Below are 27,959 nucleotides of genomic sequence, written 5' to 3' on the forward strand. Positions count from 1 at the left end.
TAATATAAACTCAGTGTGAGTAACAGAAGATTATACTGGTGTTTGTTTTGTGCCAGACATTATTTTCAGCTCTTCTCATTTAATTTCCAGAGTCAAGTTGATGCACATATGTGTGTTTTGTCTGTAATAGGCATGGTTATAAAACAGCACTGTCATTATTTGACATATGATGTTTCTGGTGCATTAAAAACTCAAACCCAGGCAATCTGTCCCACAGTTGATGGTTATAATGGTGGGGAGACTTGGGAGAGTCTGTAGAAAATGCCTTCTGTGTAAACATGAGCACCTGAGTTTAGATTTGCAGCGCCCATGTAAAACCAAAAGCAGCTAGACACATCCATATTTCCAATACTCCAGGGGCAGATGGGAGCTGGAGACAGGAGAATCCCTGAGACTCATGGGTCAACTATCCTTGTGTATAGAGCAATGAGTACTAGAGACTATCTCACACTAGACAAAAGCTGATAATGGACATCAGAGTTTGTCCTCAGACCTCAACTTGTGAACCATGACACAAGTAGTCCTGAAATGACCCTCCTTCTGATAAAATAAATAAATAAACATCAATGGATAGGAGAAAGTATTCTCTTTTAAGTGTAAAATTTGTCAGAGGTGTTTTTGATTCTTGCCTATTTGCAGTACACTTTAACTTTTAAATCATATTGTTTGCATATAATTTATAATTTCATGCCAATTCAGGGTTACTCTTGGCAGGAGAGTAGCAATGAATGATAGGAACAGAGAACTACATATCAGTTAAACACCAGATAACTACAAGCACTGTGCACAGTCGCATTTCTGAACAAAAGCATTTACTTTGGTGTTCCAATAATGGCTAACGTTTATGGACCAATTATTATGTGCCAGGCACTCTGATAAGTGACTTTGAATTCACTTCTGCATTTAATCCCCATGGTAACCCTCTGCAGTAAGTAATATCAGCACTTTACAAAGGAAATTCTGGAGTTCAAGAAATCTATGACTCAAGGTACAAAGTCACTCCAGAGCAATAACAAACTCTGGCAGCTGACATTACAGAGCAGTCTTAACCAGAGCCAAGCATGAGCTATCCATAGAAACACACATAATAGTAATACATAGTAATGGTAATTCCTATGTGTACGTACACAGCAGGAGTATAGAGCCTTATTTTGTATCTTCAAACAGAAGGAGGATCTTATTTGTAGATTCATAAAATTGAAACTATGGATTTAACTTTTAAAAATCCAGTTAAAATAACTTCATCTGCCTCTATTATGTCCATGGCCCTTTAAGAAAGCACAGTCCCCCAGCAAGTCCTGAAGGTCCTGAAGACTCACTGGAGCACTGTCACCCCTAGGCAACAGCCACTGCCTTATGGCTGACCAAAGCACCAGTGAATTCTCGATTGCACCCTCCTCTGCCCAGCCAGGCTTCCATGTGATTCTGACACACACCGAGATTGAGAAGCTTTCTACTGTCTTGTGACCTGCTCTGGGCTTCCTGTAGCCTTGCTTTCTTCTGCATGCCACATTTGGCTTTTCATTTCACTTTCTTGACTTGAGACCTACCTTGAACTCATTTTCCTGTCTTTGACCTTGGAATCTCCTCCAAGACAGCACTACTGATACCCAGTAACCTAAGGTAAAATGATATTTACCTCTGTGTTCTAGGATCTTACTTTTTATCTTAGCTGAAAAAAATCAGCATTGGTTCCATGAGGTACATTTGGCAATCCATTACAATATACAATGATGCTGAAGAAATGGAGCCATGAGTATTGGTAATGTTTTTAATTGCAACTTCTATATTATAATATTATTTATGACATTAAATGCAAAGAGAGAATATTGAGTTATTGAAGTAACAAAATAGTCAATGATCATTAATTCTATAGATACAAATACTGATGCAGTCTGCAGTTCTGCCATCTCACAAATGTTCAGTGCAGCAAGTCAGAATCATGATCCCTATAAGAGAGATGAGAGTCAGAAGCTGAAGTCACAAACCTATATTCTTCAGCTACCCGCCCAAAGTTAAACACAGTCACACAGTCAGGAAATTTTTAGCTCACAAAGGGATTGTTACTGTAGTGGCATTTCAATTGTATTTTAATAAATAAAGCTTGTCTGAATATCAGAGAGTGAAACAACCCCATTGGTCAGCCTTACAGACCAGGCAGTGGTGACACACACCTTTAATCCCAGTAGCTACATTAGTTTGTCATAGAAACTGGGCATTTTATCCCAGTGGTGCGTACCTTTAATCACAGCACTGGGGAGGAATATAAAATGGGAGGAGACAGCTCTCAGTCACAGTCTCATTCTGAGATTCCTGGAGGCAAGGTGGCCATTTCAGACTGAGGTAGAGGTAAGAGCAGCCAGTGGCTGGCTGTTTTGTTTTTCTGACCTTCAGGATGCATCCTAATTTCTGTCTCTGAGTTTTTATTGATCATGTTTCATATTAAGTTCCATTTTTGCAGAGACTGTTTTATGATCTTACACCATGTCGTTGCCACACTGCCCAGAAAGTATCCAGAAGATTTATAAATATACAGTCTCGGTCCTGTTTCTAAGCAACCGCAGGTATGAAATGAGGGTTCTACATAGCCACTGTGGAAGGCTATTACACATTTACAAAAGTGAGAAACATTGCCACTGATTCCACTATTTTACTTTCACTATTATCACTTCTTTTGATTTGAAGGAGGGGGCAGGATCTCTTGTTGCTCAGACTGACCTTAAACTCACTATGTAACTCAGGATGACCTTGAACTCCCTATTTTCTTGCCTTTATCTTACAAATTCTGGGAATACAGGTGTGTACCACCATGCTTGATTATCATGATTTATTCAAATTTTAAGCAATTAATTTTTGTAGCATTTTAACAGGGAGTAAACTCAGCAAGGAGAGCTAAAATGATTGGGTGAAAGAATGAACACTTGATAGAGAATCGCTAGAGCTGTCCCATGGCTTCCACCTCCCTTGAGCTCACCTTTTCCCCTGTGTCCACTTCCCTTCAGCTCACTTGGCTGACTCACTGGTCACATGGTATGTGTAGGCTTCCTAAACTGGATGACAGAGGATTTAAGAGTCTTGTTCAGGTAACAGTTCTGTTTCAGGGATCAAAATTACTAATAATTTGAGCATAGCTAATAGAACATTGAAGTAACTGTGGAATTCTGGGAATAAATCCAGCATGTGGTATTAATAATGAGATACTTTTTACCCCTAAAACCAGTACTTTTAAACATTCATTGCTGGGAGGTGGTGGCACACACCTTTAATCCCAGCACTTGGGAGGCAGAGGCAGGATGATCTCTGTGAGTTTGAGGCCAGCCTGGTTTACAAGAGCTAGTTGCAGGACAGCCAGGACTGTAACACAGATAAACCTTGTCTTGAAAAGCCAAACAAAAATTCATTAATTTACCTTTTGTGTGTCTATGTGTGTACTTGTTCCTATGTGTGAGTGTGACTCTGCAGTATGTGTGTGAGACCCACCTTGAGTGTTGGTCCTTGTCTTCTACTTTGACTTATAAAAGCCCCCTTGTCATTCATAGGTACACACACAGGCCAGCTAGCCCAGGAGCTTATGTGGCTCTCCTGTGCCCACTCCCATCTCAAGCTAGGCATGCTGGGATTACAGATACTCACTACAATGCCTACTTTACATGACTTGGGCAGATTGGAATCCAGGCCTTCCCACTTACACAGCAACACTTAACTCACTGAGTCATGTCTCCAGCTCCCTTGAAAGTGATATTAAGTATTGATTGTTGTCATTTCCAGTAATGTCAGAAACTGATGGTTTAAACAAACTGGTAAAATACATTATTTAGAAAAATTATTTCTTAGAAATTTAGAAAAGTGTCTGGTAACACAAAATAATGCATTTCTATTTGTGTTGAACATGTCATAAAGGAATTAAAATTAGTCTTTGAATTTAAAAGCAATGTAGTGTATCTTTTGATGATTTTAAAGCTATGTAAAGACTCCCCTCCAAGCCAACTGAGAACCTAAGATAAAAACTAAAATACTCAAAGGCACTTTATACTTTTCTTGAAAGTTTGGTGGGAGAGTTAAAAAAATCATATTGCAGATTTTAAATTTCTTGTCTTATTCAACCACATAACTTCTGTGTCTTGCCAGTCAGGGCATATGGAGCCACTCAGAACAAATCAGTCTAATGGTATGTGGATGGATGGTTGCTGGAGATAATGAGGGGCAGATAACAGAAGATAAAGTAAAAAATAAAATACAATTTAATCAAAAGAACATAAAGCAGACTAAATATTTTCTTTGTAAGGAATTCAATTCCATTGTAACCCTGGAGAGCTGGCATTTGTGTGCACATATTTACTATAAATGCTAGCAGATTAGTCTTGAGAGTGTGCCAGGGAAAGAACTGGATTTGCTCTCCCAGCTTTAATATTAATTCTGAAATGGGTACTTCCTGTTGAAGACTACTTGCAGGTTCATTTATAACTAGCTGAATGATAACTAGGGCCCAGTCTACTTGGAAAGTCATGGCATGAACAGAAGAGGCAGACAAGAGCCTGGTAAAGTAAAAAAGTGTGTGCTGGAGGTGACTCGTTAGGTTCTTGATTGCTTTCTATTACTATGTGATACGAGAAGTGAGGTGATGGACTGACTCTCCACAGACTCTCACTCTGTGCCAGAAACTATTTGAGCTCTAAGCTCAGGCCAATAAAACCTCAGCTTTGTGCTTTACCAGAACATTACTTCAGTGTTATTACTCAACCACTTACAAAGAGATCCACAGTCTTGTTCAACAAATACAAACATAGTGTAAAAAATGTCCTAGCATGAAAGATGGTGCCTGTTAAGACCTGGTGCAGAGTACTGATGCAGACATAAAAGTATAAAAGAAACAGGAAATGGGGAGTATAAAATAAAGGAAAGCAAGGGGTCCTTTATTTACAGATGAAGAGGTAAATTATAGAACAGAGCCTAAAACACAGGATTGGCGAAATTAAACTTAAGGAAATAATTTCCTATCAATTAATTTCTAACCTAAAAAGTACAGGGTTGGAGTCTCTGAGAAAGAGGATAATTAAAGTTTAACAATATGAGTTAAAAACAGCAAGGAACATATTCAATGCTTTTTCTCTTCAATGTTTGTTTACTCACTAAAGCTTGCAGTCAATGAACTAAATTCCTCAGGCCACTGCCACTGACTGCAAGTGGGGCAATCTTCCTGAAGGAACGGTGGTTAGCACCTTGCACGTGTGCACAGTGAGAATCCACATTACTATCCCCACTGTAATGGATTAATTAAAAATTGCTGCAGAATCAACACTTCCTGCAAACAGTCTTCATCTCTGCCTGTCTCTGTCCTATTAAGTAATACTATTACATTTTTCTGTTTATGATGATTTTGGAAGGATTGAATACATACACATTCACATTTGCGCAGTGCACACACATACACATGCACACAGACATTACACACATGCAAATGTATGCACACACACATAGGCACACATGAACACACATACACACAGAAACACATATGCACACACAAGCTCATAATTCTGCAAGCCAGGGTATAGCTTATGAAATTATTTTATAAGGGTTTGTTTTAGGTGTAATCAATCAGTTGAATAAAGATATATTAGTAACATTTCTCATTACTGTGAGCAATACTGCATGAGGAAATAAAGAATAATCACAGCTTAAAGTTTCAGAGGATATGGTTCTTGGCCACATGACCTGAGCAAGAATATGGGGACACGACATTGTGACAGTAGAGAAACGTTCACCTCCCAGCAGGCAGGAATCACAGAGAGGAAGACAGGAAGGTTCCAGAGACCAGATAGTCCTCAGAAGGCCTGTGTCCCAGTGACATACTGTTCACACTTAAGGTTCCAGGACATTCTAATGCAATGCCACCAGCTAGGAACAGGGCTTAAATATATGATTCTGGGGAGAACAGTTTACAGAAGCATAGCAAACTCTGGTGTGGGATTGGCCAGTCAGAAAAGACGTTCATGATTACTCGAATGAATATTTATGTATGTACCATACCTGGCCTAGCTCCAGAGTCAGCACCCAGCCCTAGTCCATCCTTTGTGTTACCGATACCTTGTGCTGCCCTATGTGAATCTTGTCTGAGAGTTTCCCTGTGGATACAAAGCCTATGTAAAACTTAGTTAGGGAGAAACCTGAAAAACCACGCAGTACCTCCTGAGTCAGGTATTTGCCTTTGACACTGTATTTTTGGGGCTTCATTCAAGTCATTTTGAGATATGAAAATCTACAGATTAATGTGTAAATATCAGGAAAAATAAAAAATCTGAACAGTTAAGGGAAAGTGCCTCAGTCTACCAAGGTTGGGGACACTTGCAGCTGCTAAAACTAAATTCATTCTCAAGGTGTCTCTGAGTCTTCATTTCCTGGGCCTGCATGAACAGCACACCCATGATAACCCATGATTTTGGTATGTGTCAATTTAGTCATGGTAAGAAGACAGTTCTTAATTTGACTTCCATCTCAGATATCATTTTAATGTTGCAAAGTATGCATGTATATAACATACTTGGATATTTGACTAGCATTTATAATGTCTCTGTGAATAATGGAACATGGTAAAATACAGACAAATCATAAAAATGTAATAAAACTTAAGATGCAGATGCACCCAAAGATGTGTCCATGTTTGCTGGTAAAGAATCAAGTAGCCTATGGGATTACAAAGCTAGGATGATGCACACGGTAACTTTATTGTGATTTGTTACTGATGCTCTACATTCACTGCCCACAGAAGAAAACCAAAGCCAGCAGAAATCTGGAAATACCTCAATTTTGTCACTAAATTCTCAAACTTCTGAGAGACTGAAGTAAATCTCACATTGTGACAATGCTTAGAATCTGCTTGTCAAAAGCTGGTGGATTTTAAGGAGAATAAATACTTAGTCGTATCTAGCAGCCAAGGATGATAAAGTAATGAACAGGAAATGTGGACAAATTCTCCAGCATTAGGTGTTAGCCTTTAAAATAACATTACGTCCTAAAATGTTCACTAAATAAAAATCAAGACAACTCATTACTTAGGGGACCCATACTTCTGAATCAATACTGGAGGGCATAGATGGCTTCGAAGACCTTGGAGTTTCCATGTGAGGACTTGCATTTGGACTCACACTGTTACAAATGAATGTATCCAATTATCATCTTACTAGTATATTATACAGACTTATCAATAAATGATCCTCTGAGATTGCCATGGAACCCAGGCTGTGAAAAGCCAGAGACTGCAACAAGTTCTCTTTTTCTTCTTAGATTGGCAGGAAACAAATGGTGATTCTGTTCATTCTTAGAGCCTCAGGTGTGAACGTAGCTGTGATTGAAGTTGATCTAGGAAAAAGAGCAACTTGAAAACTGAAGGGCTAGAGGTAACCACTGAGGACTTGGCAGGGGAAGGCAGCACAGCGCCTCTGCACTGGAGAACAGGCAAGTAGCCGAGAACACCTGCATTCATGAGAAATACGTGGATTTAACATTCTCCTTAAATAAAACATTACATTCCAAAGCATGCTTTTTTTTTTAGCATGTATGTCTTTACACTAGACTTAAAAACTATATTCTGAATAAAATAGAGATCTCATAAGTGTGAGCCTGACTAAATTTCAAACTACCTAGGGGTTAGTATACCAGAACTCTGCAGAATGGAACATTACACTAAATTGCAATATCACATGAAAAATTTGCATGGTTGTTTAATTTGGATATTCATCTGTTTCTATTTTTAATTTTGCCTAAAAATAGAGTCACACAGCATCCTTTGATGTGTATAAAGAGTTCATATGGAAATGCCATATTGAATACCAGCTGGGTTTTTCTCCTGATTTCATGTTTGTGCTACAGTGTCCAAAACCTCAGAAGAAACGTATTTTCTCTTGATTTATCAGTTTTCAAAGAGAAGTAAGCTCTCAGGAATAACTTTTTGTGTGAGTCCTACTGGGGTTTTGCACTACAATATTTATCATTTTGACGAACTGTCAAGTGCTGTTTTGACGTATAGGAAAAAGGACTGTGTGAGCAAAAAGGCCTTCTCTGGTCTGTCCTAAGACTCTGCACAAGGGTGGGATGGACACCCTAACTCTGTGACGAGGAACAGCAAAAAGACCCAAGAGTTAAAATGTGTCCTTGGGAACAGCTGCAACAAAGTTTATTATTGGGAATGCAATAAAAAATCAAAATGTAGGAAAGAGAAACTGGAGGTTCAGCCATGAAGGGAAGGCTCAGCCAGGCTCTCAAGCTGACCGCTTCAAGTCTGCCAGTCAATTTCTTCTGGATGTTTGGGAATTCCAGATTTGATAATGCTACTCTTGTTTGCTTTCTGAGCCAAGGCACACCAGCCACCTCTGTGTGATGCTGTACAACCTCCAGAGTTGATGGCGTTTTGCTGTCTGCTCTGTCTCTATCTGCTGTTTACATTAGTTTGCTATATACTTAACAAATTCCTATTTGAAAATGAAAGCATGGCTATTGTGGTTCACTCTCCAGACCATAGCAAACATGACCATAGGAGAGAGCTTCTCCTCTATTGAAACAGAACCATATGTTCACCTACCTAATAATCTTGTTCCTTAATCCAAGCTGGCAAGGACTGAGGACAAAGATAACAGTGACTTAAGTATGGGGGTGATGAGTTTGTCACATACGAAGTAAGAGGTGCCTTTAGTTTGGGTGAATGCAGAGCTCTCTGAAGCAGTCATGAGTCATTTGGCATGTCTGTTGTTCCCTCCTGGGGTAGTCTATATGCTGTTAATAGGAAAACCCGCTTTGGGAGCATTATTAGCAGGTTTTCTTCTGCTGTCACAAAAGACACAACCTGATAAGAAACAATCGAAAGAAGAAAGTTCCATCTGGGTAAAAATGGCACGGCCATGGCCAGAGCAAGAGGATGGATGGATGGCCACATTACACTTACAGACTGGAAGAGGGGTGTGACCAACCCCACGTTCAGTTATCTTTATCCTTTTTGTTCAGATCAGGATCCCAGTCCAGAGAATGACGCGGGCCACATAGTGTGGATCTTCCCACCTCAGTGAAGTTACCCTATACAGTCCTCCAGAGACCATTCCAAAGGCTTGTCTTCTAGACAGTGCAGATCGCATGAAACCAACAGTGCTAACCATCACAGCATGTCACAACTACAAAGGAATCTTAGTTCCCAGAAGAAGTTCTATGAAGAAGTCTTTACTCATTTCTTCAATATTCCAAAATCTCTGTGCAAGAGTGAGATATTTTTGTTCCCTTTAATGCTGTATGTTGAAATCATAAGCTCCATGCTGATCTTACAAGGGAGCACAATCACCTGAGAGATACTTAGGTCAAAAGAGTGGAATCCTCATGGACAAATTAGTGACTCTATGAAGGAATACCTAGAGGTACTCGTAGTATTTTCTACTAACTTAGGGCATGATGAAAAGGTGCCATCAGTAACTCAGGAAATGGCCCTCACCAGATATCAGACCTGCTGGTACCCTGATCTTAGACTTCCTGGTTTCCAAAACTATGAGGAAATAAATGAAATGTCTGGTTTTTTTATAAGCTGTCTTGTTATTGTGTTATAGCAATACGAACAACTAAAGTGCACACTGCTTAATTATAACTTGTATCTTTCTCCTGCGAATTTCATCATTCAGTTTATAGAAATAAATACTAGAAATTAGTTATTTTGTAAGTTAGCCCACTTGAATGTCAGTCTTCTCTTACCTTCTCTAGTTCTAACCAACCTGTCTTAGGGTTTCTATTGCTCTGAAGACACACCATGACCACAACAACTCTTATAAAGAAAAAACATTTAATTGGAGTGGTTTACATTTTCACAAGTTTAGTCCATTGTCATCATAGTGGTACATGATGGCATACAGCCAGACAAGGTGCGAATTGAGCATATGAGACCTCAAAGCCTACCTCCACAATGACAAACTTTCTCCAAGGCCACATCCGCTTCAACAAAAGTCACACCTCCTAAGAATGCCACTCCCTTTGGGGGTCATTTTCTCTCAAATGGACCACATCTATTCCCTGGCCCCCAAAAGCTTGTAGCTTTATTATAATGCAAAAATGCATTCAGTCCAACTTCAAAAGTCCCCCAAATCTATAACAGTCTCAAACTTATTTAAAAATCTAAAGTTCAAAGCCCTTCTGAGATTCATGCAGTATCTTACCTGTAATCCCCTGGAAAATAAAGATCATACTCCCAACATATAGGATACTCATTACCATTCCAAAATTTCGGGAAGGTAACATGGTGAGGACATACTGGACCAAAGCAAGACCAAAACCCAGCTGGGCACACTCCAGACTCGGCATCTCCATGTGTGATGTCAAAAGTCTCTTCAAACCCCCGACTCCTCTCAGCTTTGCTGACTATAAACACTTCTTTCTCTGGGTCTGGTTACACAGTTAGCAGCTCTCCTTGTCAGGTATTTCATGACTTTGGCATTCCCAACACTTTGGGATGCCCATGACAAACTAGGTTTCACCTTCACAGCTTCACACAATGACCTCTCTGGGCCTCCATTCAGGGACACCCCTGGCACATGACTGGCCTTGGCGGCTTTCCTCAGACATGGAGGCAAATTCTATCACTCGTTTCTTCTATCATTAACTCCAGAACCATGTGGCCTAGGTGTTAACTTCTGCTACTTGCTGGATCTGAAACATAGTCCCCTTGTTCAATTATATCTTCACCAATTTTATGGTTTTGGTGGTTTTCTTCATTGACTACACTTGGCAGTCCTGAAACTGGATCTCTAGAGCAGGTTGACCTCAGACTCAGAGATCTGCCAGCCTCTGTCTTCTGAGTGCTGGCATGGAAGGTGTGCACCACCATATCTGATTTTAAGCTTTTCTTTAATTCCTTTCACAATTTGGAAACTTAGCTGGGTGGGGTCTTGCCCTGAGGTCAGCACTCCCTCTATTCCATTTCTTACTTTGTTCATCTTCTTAAACACAGGATTTAACTCCACTTCACTTTCTGGTGCTCCTTTTCTCCTCAAATTTCCTTTCTCGGTTTGCTTCATTAGAGTTAGTAGGAGTAACCACACAACAGAGTCTATGTTAGGCTGTTTTGAGATTTCCTCTGCCAAGGGAATTAATTCAAAACTCTTCTCTTTAGCCTCAGAAAAACTTTTTTGACAAGGACAAAAAGTAGCCACTTTGTTCACTAAAATATCATAAGAATGGCCTCTAGGCAACAGAGTAAAATTCTTCTCCTTTGAAATCTCTTTAACCAGTTGCTCATAGTTTAAATGACTCTTAGCACCCTGTTTTCCATGTTCCTACTAATATGGCCTAGTAAGCAGCACTTGAAAGTATTCCGCTGCTTTTGTAACCCAAACTCCTAAAGTCTTTATTCCTTTAGACAACAGCAATGCCCAGTCCCTGGTACCAACTTCTATCTTAGTTAGGGTCTCTACTGTGGTGAAAAGACACCATAACCACAACAACTCTTATAAACAAAACATTTCATTGGAGCTGGCTTACATTTTCAGAACTTCAGTCCACAATCATCATGGTGGGATATGGTGACGTGACACACAGGCAGACATGGTGGGACATGGTGACATTCAGGCAGACGAGGTGCTGGAGAAGTAACCCAGTTTCCTACATCTTGACTTGCGGGCAACAAGAAGTGGTCTGAGACACTGGGTGTGGCTTGAGCATATATGAGACATCAAAACCCACATCCACAGTGACACGCTTCCTCCAACAAGGCCACACCGCCTAATACTGCCATGCCTTTAGTGACCATTTTTTCAAATGACCTCAAAGCACATAACCAAAGGTCCTTTTAATGAATAAACTACATGAACCCCACACACTCACATATGGAAATGTTCCATAAACAATAATTAAAATGGAAAAATATTGTTCTTTTCCTCTACTAGGGGAATTGCAAAGACTCATACTGGGGATGTTGCTCATGTCTTGTATTATTACAAGGGCTTGTGATGTGGCTCAGTGATAGACATGAGCAAAGCATGCACAATACTCTGAGCCTGTCTCTAGCACTGCAAACCAAATGAAAGCAAAGTGAAACAAAAGAAAAAGGAACTTTAATACATATACCAAGGTGATAACCTTTATAAGAGCTGGACCTCAAAATACCTATTAGAGACTGACAGAATGTCGGTGTTCACTGTTATATTACAGACCAGCTCATGGCTACTGCTGAAGGTGCTGTTTTGTAAGGTATAATGGCAGCATTTTGCTGTGTAGAGAAAAAAGTGTTACAATGGTTATTACGGTTATTACTGGTGAATAATTATGAGAAGTAGGTTTTTTGTTTGTTTATTTCATAGGCAGATGTTTAATGTTTAGATGTAAGAAATTAATATTAACATTTATTTTGTAAGGTTGGAATGAAGATAGGATAAACAAATTTCTTAGGCATTCTGACGAAAAATTTATCATGGGCCATCATATGTTGGCTCCTCCTGAAACACTAATTCTCTCCCTTTTCTCTCACTTCTCAGACTGAAACCTCTGGCAAATAAACGCTGTTTTGTTCCTTATGACTTGATGCTTGATGGGAAATGATAGGTCCTTTCAATAAAAATAAACAAATGAAACGTGAATACCCTGGAGGCAAGGCACGGATATGTGAATATACAACACCAAAGCGCACGCGCTCTTTCTCTCTGTCTCTCTCTCTCTCTGGCTCTCTGGCTCTGTCTCTCTGTCTCTCTCTCTCTGTCTCTCTCTGTCTCTCTCTCTCTGTCTCTCTCTGTCTCTGTCTCTCTCTCTGTCTCTCTCTCTCTCTCTCACACACACACACACACACACACACTGTACTGAAGAAAATAGGTTAGTCATGACTCCCTTAGCTGAACAAGGTCATTGCTGTTTTGAAGCTTGGTTTATACACCTCAGTTAAATTCATGTAGGGTACTCTTGCTGGCCAATCTCTGCATACTGCGATGCCTCTGAGAATACTGCCCAGCTTGCAGAGTCATGCTTGTTGTGAATAGTACCAGGCTGTTCTGCCACCCTGTCATTCAGGTTAAATTTCAGCCAACCATGGCCACACCACTCATGTCTGTTTTCCTAGCCTTCACTTATTCCATCTGCCATAGTATGTGGTGGTGATTAGTTGTAAATGTCAACATTCCATTACGAGAATCACCGAGGAAGGGTCTTAATCATGCTGGCCTTTGTGCACGACTGTGGAGTTGTCGCAACTGTGAATTGACCTAGCCTGCTGTGGACTGGACCATTCCCTAGGCTAGACCATAAATGAATGAGTGAAGAGACCTGGCTAAGCAAGCAAGCAGGTAGCATGTATGCATTCATTTTTCTTCACTTTTGACTGTGGATATGATAAGGCTGTCTTCTTGAGTTTCAGTCTCTGCCAAGCTCGATTTGGAGCCCAAATAACTTCTTCCTGCCTCATGGTGCTTTTTGTTAGGCTATTTTATGACAACCACAGAAGTGAGAATCAGACATATGTTCCTCTCTATTTACTTCGCGTGCCTCTAGTGTGGTCTGCTGTGATAACTCTAGTGTGGTCTGCTGTGATAATTCTAGTGTGATCTGCCCTGATAAATCTAGTGTGATCTGCTGTGATAACGCTTCTTCTGGTTTTGTGCATCTCACCGTGTCTTTGTCTCAGATCATCAAATTATCCCAGTACTCCTATATATATTTTTTGCTTGTTTGTTTTTCAAGACAGGGTTTCTTTGTATATTCCTGGCTGTCCTGGAAATCACTTTGTAGACAAGGCTGACCTCTAACTCACTAAGCTCTCCTTATGTCTGCCCCACAAGTGCTGGGATTAAAGGCATGCACCACTAGCTCCTGGCTTTTACTCCTCCTTGTTTTACTGCACAGCGTTAATGATGCTGACTAGTTAAGTGTTTTTTTCTCTGCTAGGTGGCATTTTCTTCTCCAAAGGCCAGGAAGGATTCCTCCATTTGCCTGTTCTTCTACCACAAAGCTCTGCACCATCCACGTTCTTCCCTGCATCAGGACCATCAATTGCACACTCTCCAACTCTCAACAGTTTGCCCACCTTCCCTTTGGTGGGCATCATTTTTTATGTTCATTGTAACCTTTTCTGTTCCTTAAGTACACATTATACTTGCATTCTGTATGGGGAGGGCATAGTTTTCAGCTGATTTTTCCAGAAGAATCTGTACATGATCAGATTATGTTTACTTGATTCCACACCCAGCATCTGATGCAGAGTTGATGAAATAGATTCGACTTTGAGTCTCGAGTGAATAGCGTGGTGCCTGGCACAGGTAAGGTCAGCATGACATGACCTGGCCAATAAACGATTCAATACTGATTACATTTTCCTTATAATCATCAAATTTTATCACACTATTAAGTTTAACTGGATTAATGATTTGGTTAAATTTTGAAAAGTTTGATAATTACAGTGAAAGAGATGTGAAAGACATGTATACTCACAACATAGAAAGCTGGGAAAAATCATACATATTTAATCCTGAATAAAAATGTCAAAAGTTGGTCTGCATTGATGAGTTACAGCCTCACCACCACTATCTTCTCACCCAAGGCCACCTCCTCCATGTAAACTATGCACAAGATTGGTCAAAAAGGGCTCCACCATGCTAGTGTTCAGTGGAGGGACATTGTTGTTCTTGATGTGGAAAAAAAATCAATGAGGAAGCTACAAAATGAAAGAACGGTATGGAAGATCTGTGCTTAGGACTGTAATGTCTGCATGGCCTTGGCAGGCCTCGCTGCTGATGCAAGGATAGTCATCAGCAGGGCCTGGGTAGAGTGCCAGAGTCACTGTCTGACTGGGGAGGATCCAGTCACTGTAGACATTGTCAGCTACATTGCCAGTCTAAAGCAGTGCTATACTCAAAGCAATGGACAGAGGTCATCTGACTTCTCTGCCCTGATTGTGGGTTTTGACTTGGATAGCACCTCCAGACTCTATTAGACTGACCCGCTGGGCACACACTCTTCCTGGAAGGCCAATGCCATTGTCTAGGCACCAAGACTTGGTCTGGGCACCAAGTCAGTGTGTGAGTTTCTAGAGAAGAACTACACTGATGATCTGATCATCAAAGCAGTGATCAAGGCACTTCTGGAAGGAGACCAGTCAAGGGGCCAAAACATTTAACTTGTTGTCATGACGTAGGATCATCTCTTAAGAGTCTAAATCCTGAAGAAATAGAGATGTTGCTGAAATCGAAGAAGAAAATGAAAAGAAGAAACAAAAGAGAGCATTTTGATCAAGTGAGCATTGGCTATATCAGGTTTCAACTTCGGTGTTGTGGGTCTATGTCAACTTATCTGAGAGCTTAGTAAACATCTACACTTATTAGCTAAAAAAAAAAAAGGGCCCAAAATTATGGCATTCATCCAGATATAGTATGGTAAAGAACATTGTGTAAAAATGTTTGCCCTGAGCATGGAGTAGAAATAAATGTCTGGGTACTTGTCACATTAGCTAGCACTGTTTGAGAAGAAAAAATAGGGATGCACATAATCTATGTAAAGAAATGTGTGTGCTCTTTTCTAACTTTGTATTGATTATGATTTCACATCATGCATCATAATCCCTCCCCCCTTGTCCTCAGCCCTCTGCCCTTGCAATCCCCACCCTCAAAATCTCCAAATTTAAAAGAATAACCAAGAAAATCTAACAAACAAAACATCTCAGTGTGGAAGCTGTAGTGTGGTCAAGTGAGTCACACAGTATACCGGCTCTTTGTGGGAGGTGGGAAAGTTGGCCTTGGAGACATAAGCCCTGAAAAGCTGGCTCTGTCTCGCACCAGTTGCAGCAATCAGGAGAAGAGGGAGCTGCACCTTGCCTATGAAAACAGTATAGTTATTCCTGGGGGTGGAGTGCAGGTGAGCCCAGGCCTAAGCATGTTAGAGCAGGAGAACAACCTCCCCACCCCCGCTGCCTGCTGGACTGGGTGAAATAGTGGAGGCAATGCCAGAGAGCTCTCCCTGGTGGTGAAGATTAGGAAAACTGGTAGGCTGACCAACCCAGCTACCACCCTGCCCACAACCTCAGCTATAAATTAGTCCACTCCCACTCCTCATCCATGAAGTGCTGGAGTAAGAAATGTGTTTGAATGGAGTTTGCTCCACTGCATTTGTCATTGGTAAAAAATATCCTGTAACCTAGGTGCCGTTTTTTTTTTTTTTCATTTTGAATTTTTTTTTTCATTTGCAAAGTAGTGACAATATAAACTTTTGTACACGGCTGTGATAAACACCCCAGAAATGTGCGCATGTTTTTCACCAAATGCAAAGCAGCACAGAAATGTCATTAGGCTGAGCAGACAGAGAAATGACACGGAAGAGTGGAACCAGCTGAGCCCTGGGAGACGGAAGGTGAAGAGGCTCTTAGGACAGTTTAGCTGCAGCAGGCGCAACAGCAGATGCAGTGGGCTGCAGAAGCTGCAGCAGGCACTAGAGCAGATGCAGTGGGCTGCAGAGATGTAGCTCCACAGTCTAATGCTTGAACTTCTCTTGACATTGTTTCTAGACATAGTAGGCTGGAGAGCTAGTTCATTAGCTTTATTCTAGCAAGTTTAAGATGACTGGGGCAGTCTAAAGAACATATACAATCCATATAGTGTCACCAAACTCTCTTCATTTAGTGTTTTCTAATGTATTATAGATGATTTTTATTGGTAGGTTCTGAATGAAAATTGAAAATATTTTGGCTTACAAAATGGCTTAGTGGGTAAGGGCACCTGCCTTCTGCCCTAATGAGTTGAGTTGAATTCCCAGGAACCAAGTGGTGGAAAAAGAATAGACTCCTGTGGGTTTTCCTCTGACCTTCTTAGGTGTGGTATGGTGTGAATGTGTGTGTGCACACAAGCACATACAGGTAAGTAAGAATGTAACAAAAGGAGACATATTTTAAAAGTTTTAGTCCAACAAGAATGAGAAAATTCATAGAGAAGAACAAGTATTAATCACAGTAGCTATTTTAACTTGTTACACTTTGAATAGATACTTACTTAAAGAAACGCAAATGTTTCAAGAACCTGTGGAAATAGGCAATGGGGTGTATATGCTAAAATTTAAATTTTATTTACATTTAAATTTACAAAAATGATTTTATCCTAAGAATACCAGGCTGAGGAAATGGTTACAATCGGCATTTTTTCATGTAGTTTTATAGAACTGCCACATATTATATCTCTTCAACCACCATGAGAGTCCCTCCATAAACTCCTAAAACTAAGGAAATAGTTTAAAAAGCACAGGAATGTCAATAAAAAGATATCAAGTTCATTATATCTTAAATTCATTCTGGGGACTTGCATAATTTATCAGTTGTGGGGAACACACTGAAATCCTGGGTTCTGAGCCCTGTTTTCCCACATACTCTAGGGCTAGAGGGCTTATCTGCATTGTGTTAAGAACATGCGGCCAAGCTGAAATCAAGATGAACTTCTTAAACAACTTCTTGCAACAGAATCATCTTAACACACCAAGAAAGCATTTTGAGCTGTAATTAATCTAGACATGAGTAAAGTTTTTTCCTTATCTGCAGACTAAAAATAAAGGGTCAGATAATGGCACCCACCCATGTACACATCTGGGCTGTGGTTGCTTCAGGAATGCAAGCAATGAAGTGATTCTTCTCAGTCTGACTCACTAGCTGTTACTAAAATATCTTTAACAGTATTATTTTGGGAGACTAAGGGCCAGAGGGTGAATTCCTGAGAACATCCAGTGGTAAATTACATTGTGTTCCATTTCATTTCTCTGTATTTTAAAAATCCTTTTATGTCTTTGTGATGGCCCATGTAGGGTCATTGTTTCAATCTCCTGCCCATGGTGTTAAGAACATGACTTGATTGTGGTAAGAAAATTCAGGGGAAGTTCTAAGTCAGAGCAAGCTTTAGGGTTCTCCAGTGTTCTCATTTAAATCTCTTGAGCGTTCATGAGTGTCATGGGCAGGACATTCTACTGAGCAGGGTCAGAGTACATGTACAGAGTAGGTCTAGATTTAGCTTGAAGAGAGGAGCAAGCCCTATCCAAGCTTTACTAGCTTGGTCAAACACACTAACACCAGATTTGAAAAAGAATACATTATTTCTAGTTAAAGCTGCTGAGTTTTCATGGTTGTTATATAGCTCAATATGCTAACAGCTAACTAAGATACACAATAACAATATATTTCAAAATTTAGGACAGACAGGGCTATTGAAATGGATACTATTGGAAGAAAACTATGCACTTTGATCACAAGCATATTAAAAGTGCTGATGACTGTGAGACCTGTGAATGGCACATTCAAGCAAGTATTAAAAGCTCCAAGTTTCACAAGTGCTGAAAACCCTCTTCAGTGCTCCAATATATAGAAATGACTATTCTTCTTGACTTTCTACCCTGGTTGGTTTAGCAAGCAACAAAATCAGAAAGTAACACACAAAGACATGCTTTATTAATGAATGAAGAATGTTTCAAAGTAGGATCTAACAGACTTTAATTATTTACTACACAGTAGGAATGTGATATAATACAGAATGTATGTAGACTAAAATATACTGAATATATCCATCTTGTTTTATTAAAATAGCTGCACAAAGACAAGTACAGAATTTCCTTTTGCAGTGTGGATTCAGTTGGTCACCTACTTTTGTGTCCTTTAAAATCGATAGATGGAGATAGAGACAGAGACCCACATTGGAGCACTGGACTGAGCTCCCAAGGTCCAAATGAGGAGCAGAAGGAGGGAGAACATGAGCAAGGAAGTCAGAACTGCAAGGGGTGCACCCACACACCGAGACAGTGGGGCTGATCTAGTGGGAGCTCACCAAAGCCAGCTGGACTGGGACTGAAAAAGCATGGGATAAAACTGGACTCTGACAAGGCAGACAATGAGGGCCGATGAGAAGCCAAGGACAATGGCACGGGGTTTTGATCCTACTTCATGTTCTGGCTTCATGGGAGCCTAGCCAGTTTGGATGCTCACCTTCCTAGACCTGGATGGAGTGGGGAGGACCTTGGACTTTCCACAGGGCAGGAAATCCTGACTGCTCTTTGGACTGGAGAGGGAGGAGGAGAGGAGTGGGGAGAGGGGGAGAGGAGAGGGAGGAGGGGGAGTGAAATGGAAGGCTGGGAGGAGGCAGAATTTTTTTTCAATAAAAAGAAAATTCTAACTTAATGGGCTCCCTCAGAATATTGTTAAAGATTAGTAGTTGACTGAATTCCTTTTGGAAGACTACTACATTAATTTACACTGTCTGAATAGATTGGGCAAACAGAACGGCTTCTAGAAGAACGTTTTCATGATTATTGTTTAGAAGTACCACATTACCCTAGCCTATACTTTTTATGTCACTCACAAGGTACAGATGTTTATCCCTCTATTGTTTTTTAATGTCTGCTTCCAAAACATGTGGTTCCAACCATGTGATAAGAAAGGAACAAGCTGACCTTAAAACTTACAAAAATAAGTGACATTATATTTTTGCCTTAGTTCCTGTGACATCTATGTTAAACCAAAATTTAGCACATATGTCTTATGCTAACAAATACTTACATTTAGGCATATGTACAAACACACACTGCAAAGTGTAGTCTACTTTGTGTGCTATTAAAATTTCCTGGATTCCACTGGGTAATGGCTATATAAAGGGTAAAGATTTTTAGTTTATTTTCTTGAAGGCTTGTTGGTGTATATTTTCAGATAGCCAAGAAATAAAAAAAATATGGGATAACTTTTGCCCAAAGAAATAGAACATATTTACACAAACCTTTGACTTGGCAACCACAGTCAAATTCTGCAGGAACTAACGTAATAAAAGTTATAGTCATTCCGGGTGTGTGTGGGCTCCCTAGAGTGGAATGCCCCACTTTTTGAAGCTTTGTATATAATTAAAATTATGATGCAGATATGACCTCAAGTGTCTTCTGGAAAAAAGTATAGTTAAGTAACCCAGAGCTCTTGTTAAGTAAGACCTGCAGATGATGAGCAGGAGTGCTGCAATCCCACTGACCTGCAGGTGAACAGGAGCGCTGCAATCCCACTGACCTGCAGGTGATGAGCAGGAGCGCTGCAATCCCACTGACCTGCAGGTGATGAGCAGGAGCGCTGCAATCCCACTGACCTGCAGGTGAGAAGGAGCGCTGCAATCCCACTGACCTGCAGGAGTGCTGCAATCCCACTGACCTGCAGGTGAGAAGGAGCACTGCAATACCATCATCAGTGACCCCAGCCTCTGTGTGTGCTCTGAGATTCATGACTCTTGCTCACTGCAGCTCTTTGTGTCTCTTGACTTCATTTACCAAAGGCAGAGTCACAGCACCATCTTCAAACACTCCTACTGAGAGGCATTAAGACAGTGTTGATTTTGAGCACCCAGGGAAAAGAGCATTGGCAATTGTAACAAGAGGTCTTACTCTAGTATATAAAAGCACGATACTGATCCATTTTGATAAACTGAAACATCTCTCTGACTGTCCAGGCCTAATATTCCATAAAACAGTCCTGTGATAAGGAACACATCATGGAGCCATTGCGTAAAGATGCTCAGCACTTCTAAGAATAAAATCTTGTTTTATTTTATTTAGTTATTTATTTATTTTTTGAATTTTCGAGACAGGGTTTCTCTGTAGCTTTGGTGCCTGTCCTGGAACTAGCTCTTGTAGACCAGGCTGGCCTCGAACTCACAGAGATCTGCCTGCCTCTGCCTCCTGAGTGCTGGGATTAAAGGCGTGCGCCACCACCGCCCGGCTGAAATCTTATTTTAATCACAAACTTCCACAAGGAGTTTTACAGGCTGGCAGAAAGACTATTGCATTTTATATGCATCACAGCACTTATTTTATGACTAGTTAGCAAGTTCCCTGTAAGTATAAAAGTCAAATTATTTCTAATGTTAATCGTATTTTACTGTATGAGTCCAGCAAAGTTAAAAAGTAGCATAAAACCTGGAAATGACTAATGTTGATCACAAACATTTCTTCAAGGTACCCTTGCTTTAGACAAGTGCCTATAAACTTTAACATACGTGTCACATGTATAACATGTGTTGCATGTATAACATTAATCAGACTCCCATGGTAAGAGATCGTCTGATCAAGAACAGGGCCCTCTTTGCAATCCACAGCGTTAACATCTCTTTCAAAATGCAGTTTGGGCCGGGCAGTGGTGGCACACACCTTTAATCCCAGCACTCGGGAGGCAGAGGCAGGCGGATCTCTGAGTTCCAGGATAGTCTCCAAAGCTACAGAGAAACCCTGTCTCGAAAAACAAAACAAACAAAAAGTGCAGTTTGGCATTTATTGTGAAAATGAGGTTTCTATCTCATTTAGTAGAGGTCTTGGATCAAATAGGCCATTAATATCCTTGAACATGTGCTTCTATAATGTATTTCAACATTATGTGATATGAAGAAAACTGAAAGATTCTAATCCAGTTATCATGATCTTGCTGACATTACAAATGTGGCACAAATGATCAGAGAATAGGAATTTTCTACAAAGAACCACAGTGGGTTGATATTCAAATTGCATGCAAATAACTTCTGCTGACCTGAGTGTCTCTAATGTTTGCTAATATTGTCAAAGCAATGAGGCAAACACTGCGACCTCTGTCAAAAACGTGCATACAAATTACCCATTTGCACACATAAGTGTCAAATCTGTTCAGTCTCTACAGAAGACCTGATTTTAAGATGCTGTGTGTAGAATACGGAACATGTTCTTACTCAGTTACACTGTCAAATTAACACAGGATTTCTTGACCATCAGCAAGATATGAACACTATCATTCTTTAAAATACAAAAAAAGGTACACACCTAAGGGCGTGCTCTCGAAGCCCCTGTTCCCTTATTCAGCAGCCAGTTGCTAGCTAATGAAGGAGGAGGAATCCTTCTTTATTAAACGCGTGGTGTCTGGTCCTTTTTCCATGCTCTAGTGGATGCCTGAACAGATACAGGCAGCACTAATCGGACTTAGTGGGTTAGGAAAGACTAAGAGACTGCCTGATGCCTTTGATTGTGTAAGAGAATTACTAAATATACATGCAAAATTCTCAGACCTGTTGTTAGAGCACTTTTGACTCTGAAGCGGTCAATCCAGAGCAGAAATGGAGAGCAGGGCCATGGAATGTGTGCTACGAATCCAAGGGACACAGCTACACACCCGTGACACCCTGGTCTAAGCATGGATATGATATTTTGATTGATGATATGAGATCCCAATCCACTGCTTTTTTACATGAATAATTCGAAGTGCTAGAAGAGAGCATTTTAATAAAATCAACACAATGGATAAAATACGTGACTCCACCTGCCATGCCAAATTCAGTCATAGCACGTGTCTCCTCAAAAGTAGGGTTCATCTTGGACATGTGGACAGACCATTCTTTGGGAGGACCAAGATCAGAATAACGGCTAACAGCTTCCCCTTGGGAAACTTCAAAGGATAGAGAAACAGAGACACGGATATTCTAGACATAGGAATATGTCCGAAACAGGGATTCATGTGGATTTGGGGCAATCTACGAGGCAGAAAGCAGTGCTGCTCCCAAAGCATAAACATCACGAAGCCACAGCATTTCCACTCCCTGATACTGCCTTTTTCAGGAACAGACAACATCCAGTCACCAAGGAACAGAAGAGAAGTTGTCTATGCCTGTCTCCCCATTTCTCTCTTTTCTGGGAGACCTGTCTACATCTCCTGACTGCCGAAGGTCCCTGTAGTCTGTCCAGAGGTTCTCAGAAGCTCTGGGGAGGCTAAGGCCTGCAGAGCTCAGCCCCGTGGTTTTTCCCCCTTGACTGGGTTCCTGCCATAGCAGCTTATACATCCTCCTCTGGGCAGTGACTGCTGTCCTATACTCTCACAGCTCTCTGCTAAATAGACCACAGAGTCCAGACCCAGAGCATTTGGAAAGGAGATGGTTTCCATCGATACTGTTTTATGTGACAGGATAACAAAGCTCAACGAGGTATTGCTGGGTCTATGGGCCTGCAGGTAAGTCAGGAGGAACCCAAGAACTTAGTGCCAACTCTTCTGACGTAAAGGCTTTGAATGTCTTTGGTTTGTATCCCTGCTCCAACTCCAGGGTTTGTGCCAAGATGTACAGGGAGCTTTTCTTCACAACTATAATCGGTACAGAACATTATTATTTCAAGGGATATAGTACCATGCCTTTTTGCATGAGGTAATATTTTTAAAGTTTGTGTTTTATAGACTTATTTTGGATAAAACAACTAGATCAAATCAATATTTTCAAAGAACAGATATTAAAAATTTTGTAGTAAGGTGTGATATTTATATCTGTTACATTAAAGTATGAAATATTATTCTTCCGTATTGGATATATTTCATCTAGTATGTTGTTATTTATTATAGATTTAAAAGTCCTTCCATAAAAAACTCATCTTTCCTATAATTCTAACAAGGAAGGCAGAGCCTGGCCACTAATTTTGAAGACATTTGCTCCATATCCATTGTTATAAACTCAAGCTACAGTTCTTCAATTTTATCGTTATCTTTGTGTTTGGCTGCCTTGCTGCAGCTCCAAGTGCTGATGGTTTCAAATACAACCTTCTCCACAGCGAGGCCTCAGAACCTAATGTCTGTATCAGATATCTGAACTGTAATAAGACTTCACTTTTTGATGTCATTCTAATGTCAGTATATTCCATTTATTTCATAAATAGTAATTTGCGGTTAGCCTTAGAACATAGGGTCCAGTGTCTCATAGCCTCAGGCCTACTGCAGCTCTCTAATCTAGACCAAAAACACTACAGTTGGTACACAAAATAAAAGTTAACATTGTTTCATACTTTCTTTTAATGCAGAAAAATGAAGACCTCAGGAATAGTTTGTTAGTCTTGCCCGAGACATTTTGTTTTATTTCATTTATAGTTTCTAGTGAAAAAGTCAATGCTCTTATCGTTTTTTTCCTCAGTATCATAAACCAGGTTCCTGGTTTTGAAATCAGGATACACTGTCACTCTGCTTAGTTCCCATACTCCAAAGAGATACTCTAAGGGTATAGGGATATTTTCCCTATACCGAGTACACAAGAACATATCAATAGGTAGCACATGTTCGGAGGTGCGTCAAACAGAATATTTGTGATTGAATGGAAATAATAGTGGAAAAGTGGATGGTTAAGGAAACTCTAACCCCCATCTCTCAGAATAGACATAGCCCACTGAGGCATGAATATTGTTCAACTCAACCGTCCTAATAATAAGAAATTCCATAGGCCTGTCATCATGCCAGTGCTCTGAGAACTCTGCCATGTCCAGGTTGTTAAATTCAACATACTGGGGAGAACAGATAAGAAGTGAGTTGGCTCATGTTTTTCTTTAAAAAAAAAAAATGAAGCTCTTATTTATTTATTTATTTATTAGGCTTTGTTTCTGATTTCATGGCTGGAATACACGGAAATTCTACAGGCAGATGGGCTTCAGTCATACTAATTACCACAGCAGTCTGTTAGCCCAGGTGCTGTTGAGAGCGGGGACAGCCACATAATCAACACTAAGGGGATTCTGTCTCTACGAGACAGCTACAGAAGCAGTATTTCTCAGGCATGTAATTTGTAAAGTACCCAAATGACCATGTCTGGGGTGACAATGAGCCTTTTCTTATTTACTTGGGATCTTTCAGTATACATAACTATTCTACAAAGGTCTGGCATGTCACACAAATGAAGTGACTTGTCAAGCAATAACTTTGGAAGTGTTCTGACCAGTTGCTGATTGGGCAGACTTCATGCTATTTGATCTGTCTGAAAGTTTAGGAGTCTTATGTTTCAGAGGTAAAGGCCTGTAAGTCCCAACAATGCTGGCCACTTTAAGTTACTTTAATATTACTGCTAAATATGTCACACCATTTTAGACTACTCTTCAAAATTAAAGGATATTCAGCAATCACATGCATCCCAATGTAAAGCATCTGCAATGACTTTGCGGGGGGCGGGGGGAGTCCCAATGAAGCCTCTCCCTCTTTGCTAACAGAATACCCCAGCTGGCTAGAGAAGACCAGAAGTGAAGAGGGATGGGCAGCACAAAGGCAAAGACGCTCATTGGATGAGCTGAGACCCATGCGGGTCTTGACTTGGCCTTTGTTTATGAGGTGATGACTTTAGCTGTCAGATGGAAACATAGGCTTCCTCTATGCTTGTACCTGTGATGAATACTGGTGTGGAAGTGATGAGCTGCTTCTTGTCAATTCTGCCATCTTAGTGCATATTGGTAGTTATATCAAGCACAGGGAAAACACGGACAGAACAACTTACACATAGCAAAACCAAACAAGAAGTCAAAAAGTTGTGTGATACATCTAGATACGCATTTTCACTAGAACCCAAGTAGGTGCAATGCAAATGCAGATGTGATTGAGTCCTTGAGTGACAGTTCTAGGGGAGGATTCTGGATAGTTCCAATAACTCCCGTCAGCATGCTACCTCCCCCCAAATTAATACATTTACCTCCTCTAAGTAACCAGCACCTCGTCCACACCTGTCATTAATGTCTACTCTATAACACACCTCAGCATGCATGGATCTTATCTCCATTAGTACACACTTGTTTGAAGGATGACACTGGCTCCCATTCTTCCATCTGCCCTCATGTACCCAGCTCACTTCACGCTCAAGGAAATTAGTCATCAAATAGTCACAGGAAAAAAATAATAATGTGTTTGTCAGACTACCTCTAAGTTTCAAATCTGAAACATCTATCACTCATTCTGTCCATACACTTCTAGACACTTTGTGAAACTAAGTCAAAAGGCTTTCAGTGAATGGCATTGTCTCCTACTTGTTGGCTAGGAGAGTGAAGAGGGGCAAGGGTAAGACAAAGCTCTGAATAATAAATGATTAGGATAGCCAGCAAATACAAATAGCTTCATATCTTAGTGTGGTTCTCATGTCAGTGGGAAACGTACGTGGAGCTAGGTGAAAGATTTTACTAACAGTTTTGTCAAGTGTACTGTTCTCTTTTTTGTAGATCTGTGTTCATTTTGTTATTTATTCCTATTTTTTGCCATATATCATAAACAAGAGACATGTTAGGAATTTTGCAGAACTCAAGGTTAAGCAAGGCAAGAAATCTGACACAGAAAAATTTAATGATGGAAATAACTCAGGAAGAGTTTTAATGTAGTAGAGCTAAAATTTCAAAAGTAAAATTATAATGAAGACATAATGAGTGTTCTGACTTTCAGACCTCATTTTCCTCATAGTGATGCTTTCTCTAAGCTTATGCAAGCTCTTGTTCCTGTGTTTGAAGACAGAGGCCCCCAAAATGTGCCTGGAAAGCATTATTTTCTTGACTGAGTATTAAGACCACAAGAGGCTATAAGTGTTTTCCTTCCCATGAGAACAAGTGGGCAAGTGAATACAGTGTTGAAAACATTCAGACATTTCCATTAAAGTAAGAAACACAAGTTGCGGTGGCTTTATGCATGTTAGAACTTCTGATCAGGATGAATGGGAATTCTGAAATGTCAGAGTTCATAAATGAGGAGATTACGGGACAGTGAGATAAAGTAAACCAAAACCAGTTTGAATGTTTGTCTTAAATAAAGATGACATCAACATATTAAGACTTCATTATTAGCCCTACTAGTTTTGTGTATGCATTTTCCATATATGGTGAAGAGGTCCAGATGAACATTCTCTTAAGTATACTGAAAGTGTTCAAATAAATAAATATCAATTCACCCATTAAACGTCCTTCATCCAAGGTTTTAAATTGCAATAAATTTATAGAAACTGTAAATGATTATTTCAGAATTTATAATCAATATCCATGTCTTAACAACATGACATGAGCCCCGAAGACCAATATAACATCTTTACTACAATTTAAAGATTATGAAAAAACGTGGGCACATGAAACACAAGTGTTCTTAACACATTGACAGCAAGAGACAGACTTGGGGGGGGGTTGATAATAGTTTATAAAGGGCAGCATTCAAGGTGAACATGGAGATATTCCTTGCAGGAGAGTAAGGAAATCTTTCAGTTGTTCTGTCTATGTATTTACAAATGTGTACTTTGACTCGTGTTTACTGTCAGGCTCCTTCCTTACCACTTCCTACATGTACACAAGCATGTACTTCCTGTCTTTTAGACTCCACTGGATAAAGAGCAGATTGAACCTGAGTTCCTTGAAGCCTGATGAGATGTCTCATGATTTTCTTCAGTTACATATCTGCTTATGGATCTCGTCAAAGACAGGTGAGACGAACCCTGTTCTCTTTTTAGTGTATCTAGCAAATAGGTATTTGATTATGTACATGCTTCTGGTTCATGGTGGTTTGAACACACCTTGCATTAATCTAGAGTAACGGGAGGAACAGTGGAACACTCAGATCTTAATCCATGGGTACTACATTAGCAACGCCCCTCTTTTCTAAGTTTCTCTAAAAGTCCTAATTGAATAGTTAACTTCTTATTAAGTCTTGATTACACTGTAAAGGCAATGCTAGGCACTGATTTTGTTTGGGGGGCTGTCTGTGTGATATCCATGGGCATACATCTGTGTGTGTTCGTAACTGTATGTGGGTGTTATGTCCATGTGTAAATACATATGTGTGGGTTTATGAATGTGTATGTGGTGATTCCATGACCACTTCCAGTGTCAAGCCTTGCTTTCCACCTTCTTTGAGACAGGATCTCATGGTGTTTGCTTCTGAGTATATGCTAGCCTACTAAGACCCAAGCCTCTAGGGACTCTCTTGTTTCTGCCTCCCAGCTTACTTTAGGAGGGCTGAGATTACAGACAACTGCTAGGAAAGACAGGTTTGCACTGGTCTTAGAGAACTGAACTCTGGAACTTTATGTCTGCACACTTCTCTTTTGGAGTACTGGAGAAGAAACTCAGGGCCTCCCAGAGCTAGGCAACGTACCTGATACAGACCAACATCCTGAACCCTCGGGAACATTTTAAAGGAAGAACTCTAAACAGAGTAAGAAAATCAAATATAAGTACTAAATAGGCTATGTATATGT

The 27,959-nt window shown here is 40.2% G+C and overlaps 1 pseudogene; it reads left to right on the plus strand.

Annotated features, from left to right (window-relative positions):
• The first annotated feature begins 14,537 nt into the window (after positions 1-14,537).
• Positions 14,538-15,230, plus strand: LOC126493284 (proteasome subunit alpha type-7-like; annotated as a pseudogene).
• The last annotated feature ends 12,729 nt before the right edge of the window (positions 15,231-27,959 follow it).

The sequence above is a fragment of the Alexandromys fortis genome, unplaced genomic scaffold (assembly GCF_014885135.2).
Source record: "Alexandromys fortis isolate MF-2015 unplaced genomic scaffold, M_Fortis_MF-2015_v1.1 scaffold_311, whole genome shotgun sequence".
In the NCBI taxonomy this organism is placed as follows: Eukaryota; Metazoa; Chordata; class Mammalia; order Rodentia; family Cricetidae; genus Alexandromys; species Alexandromys fortis.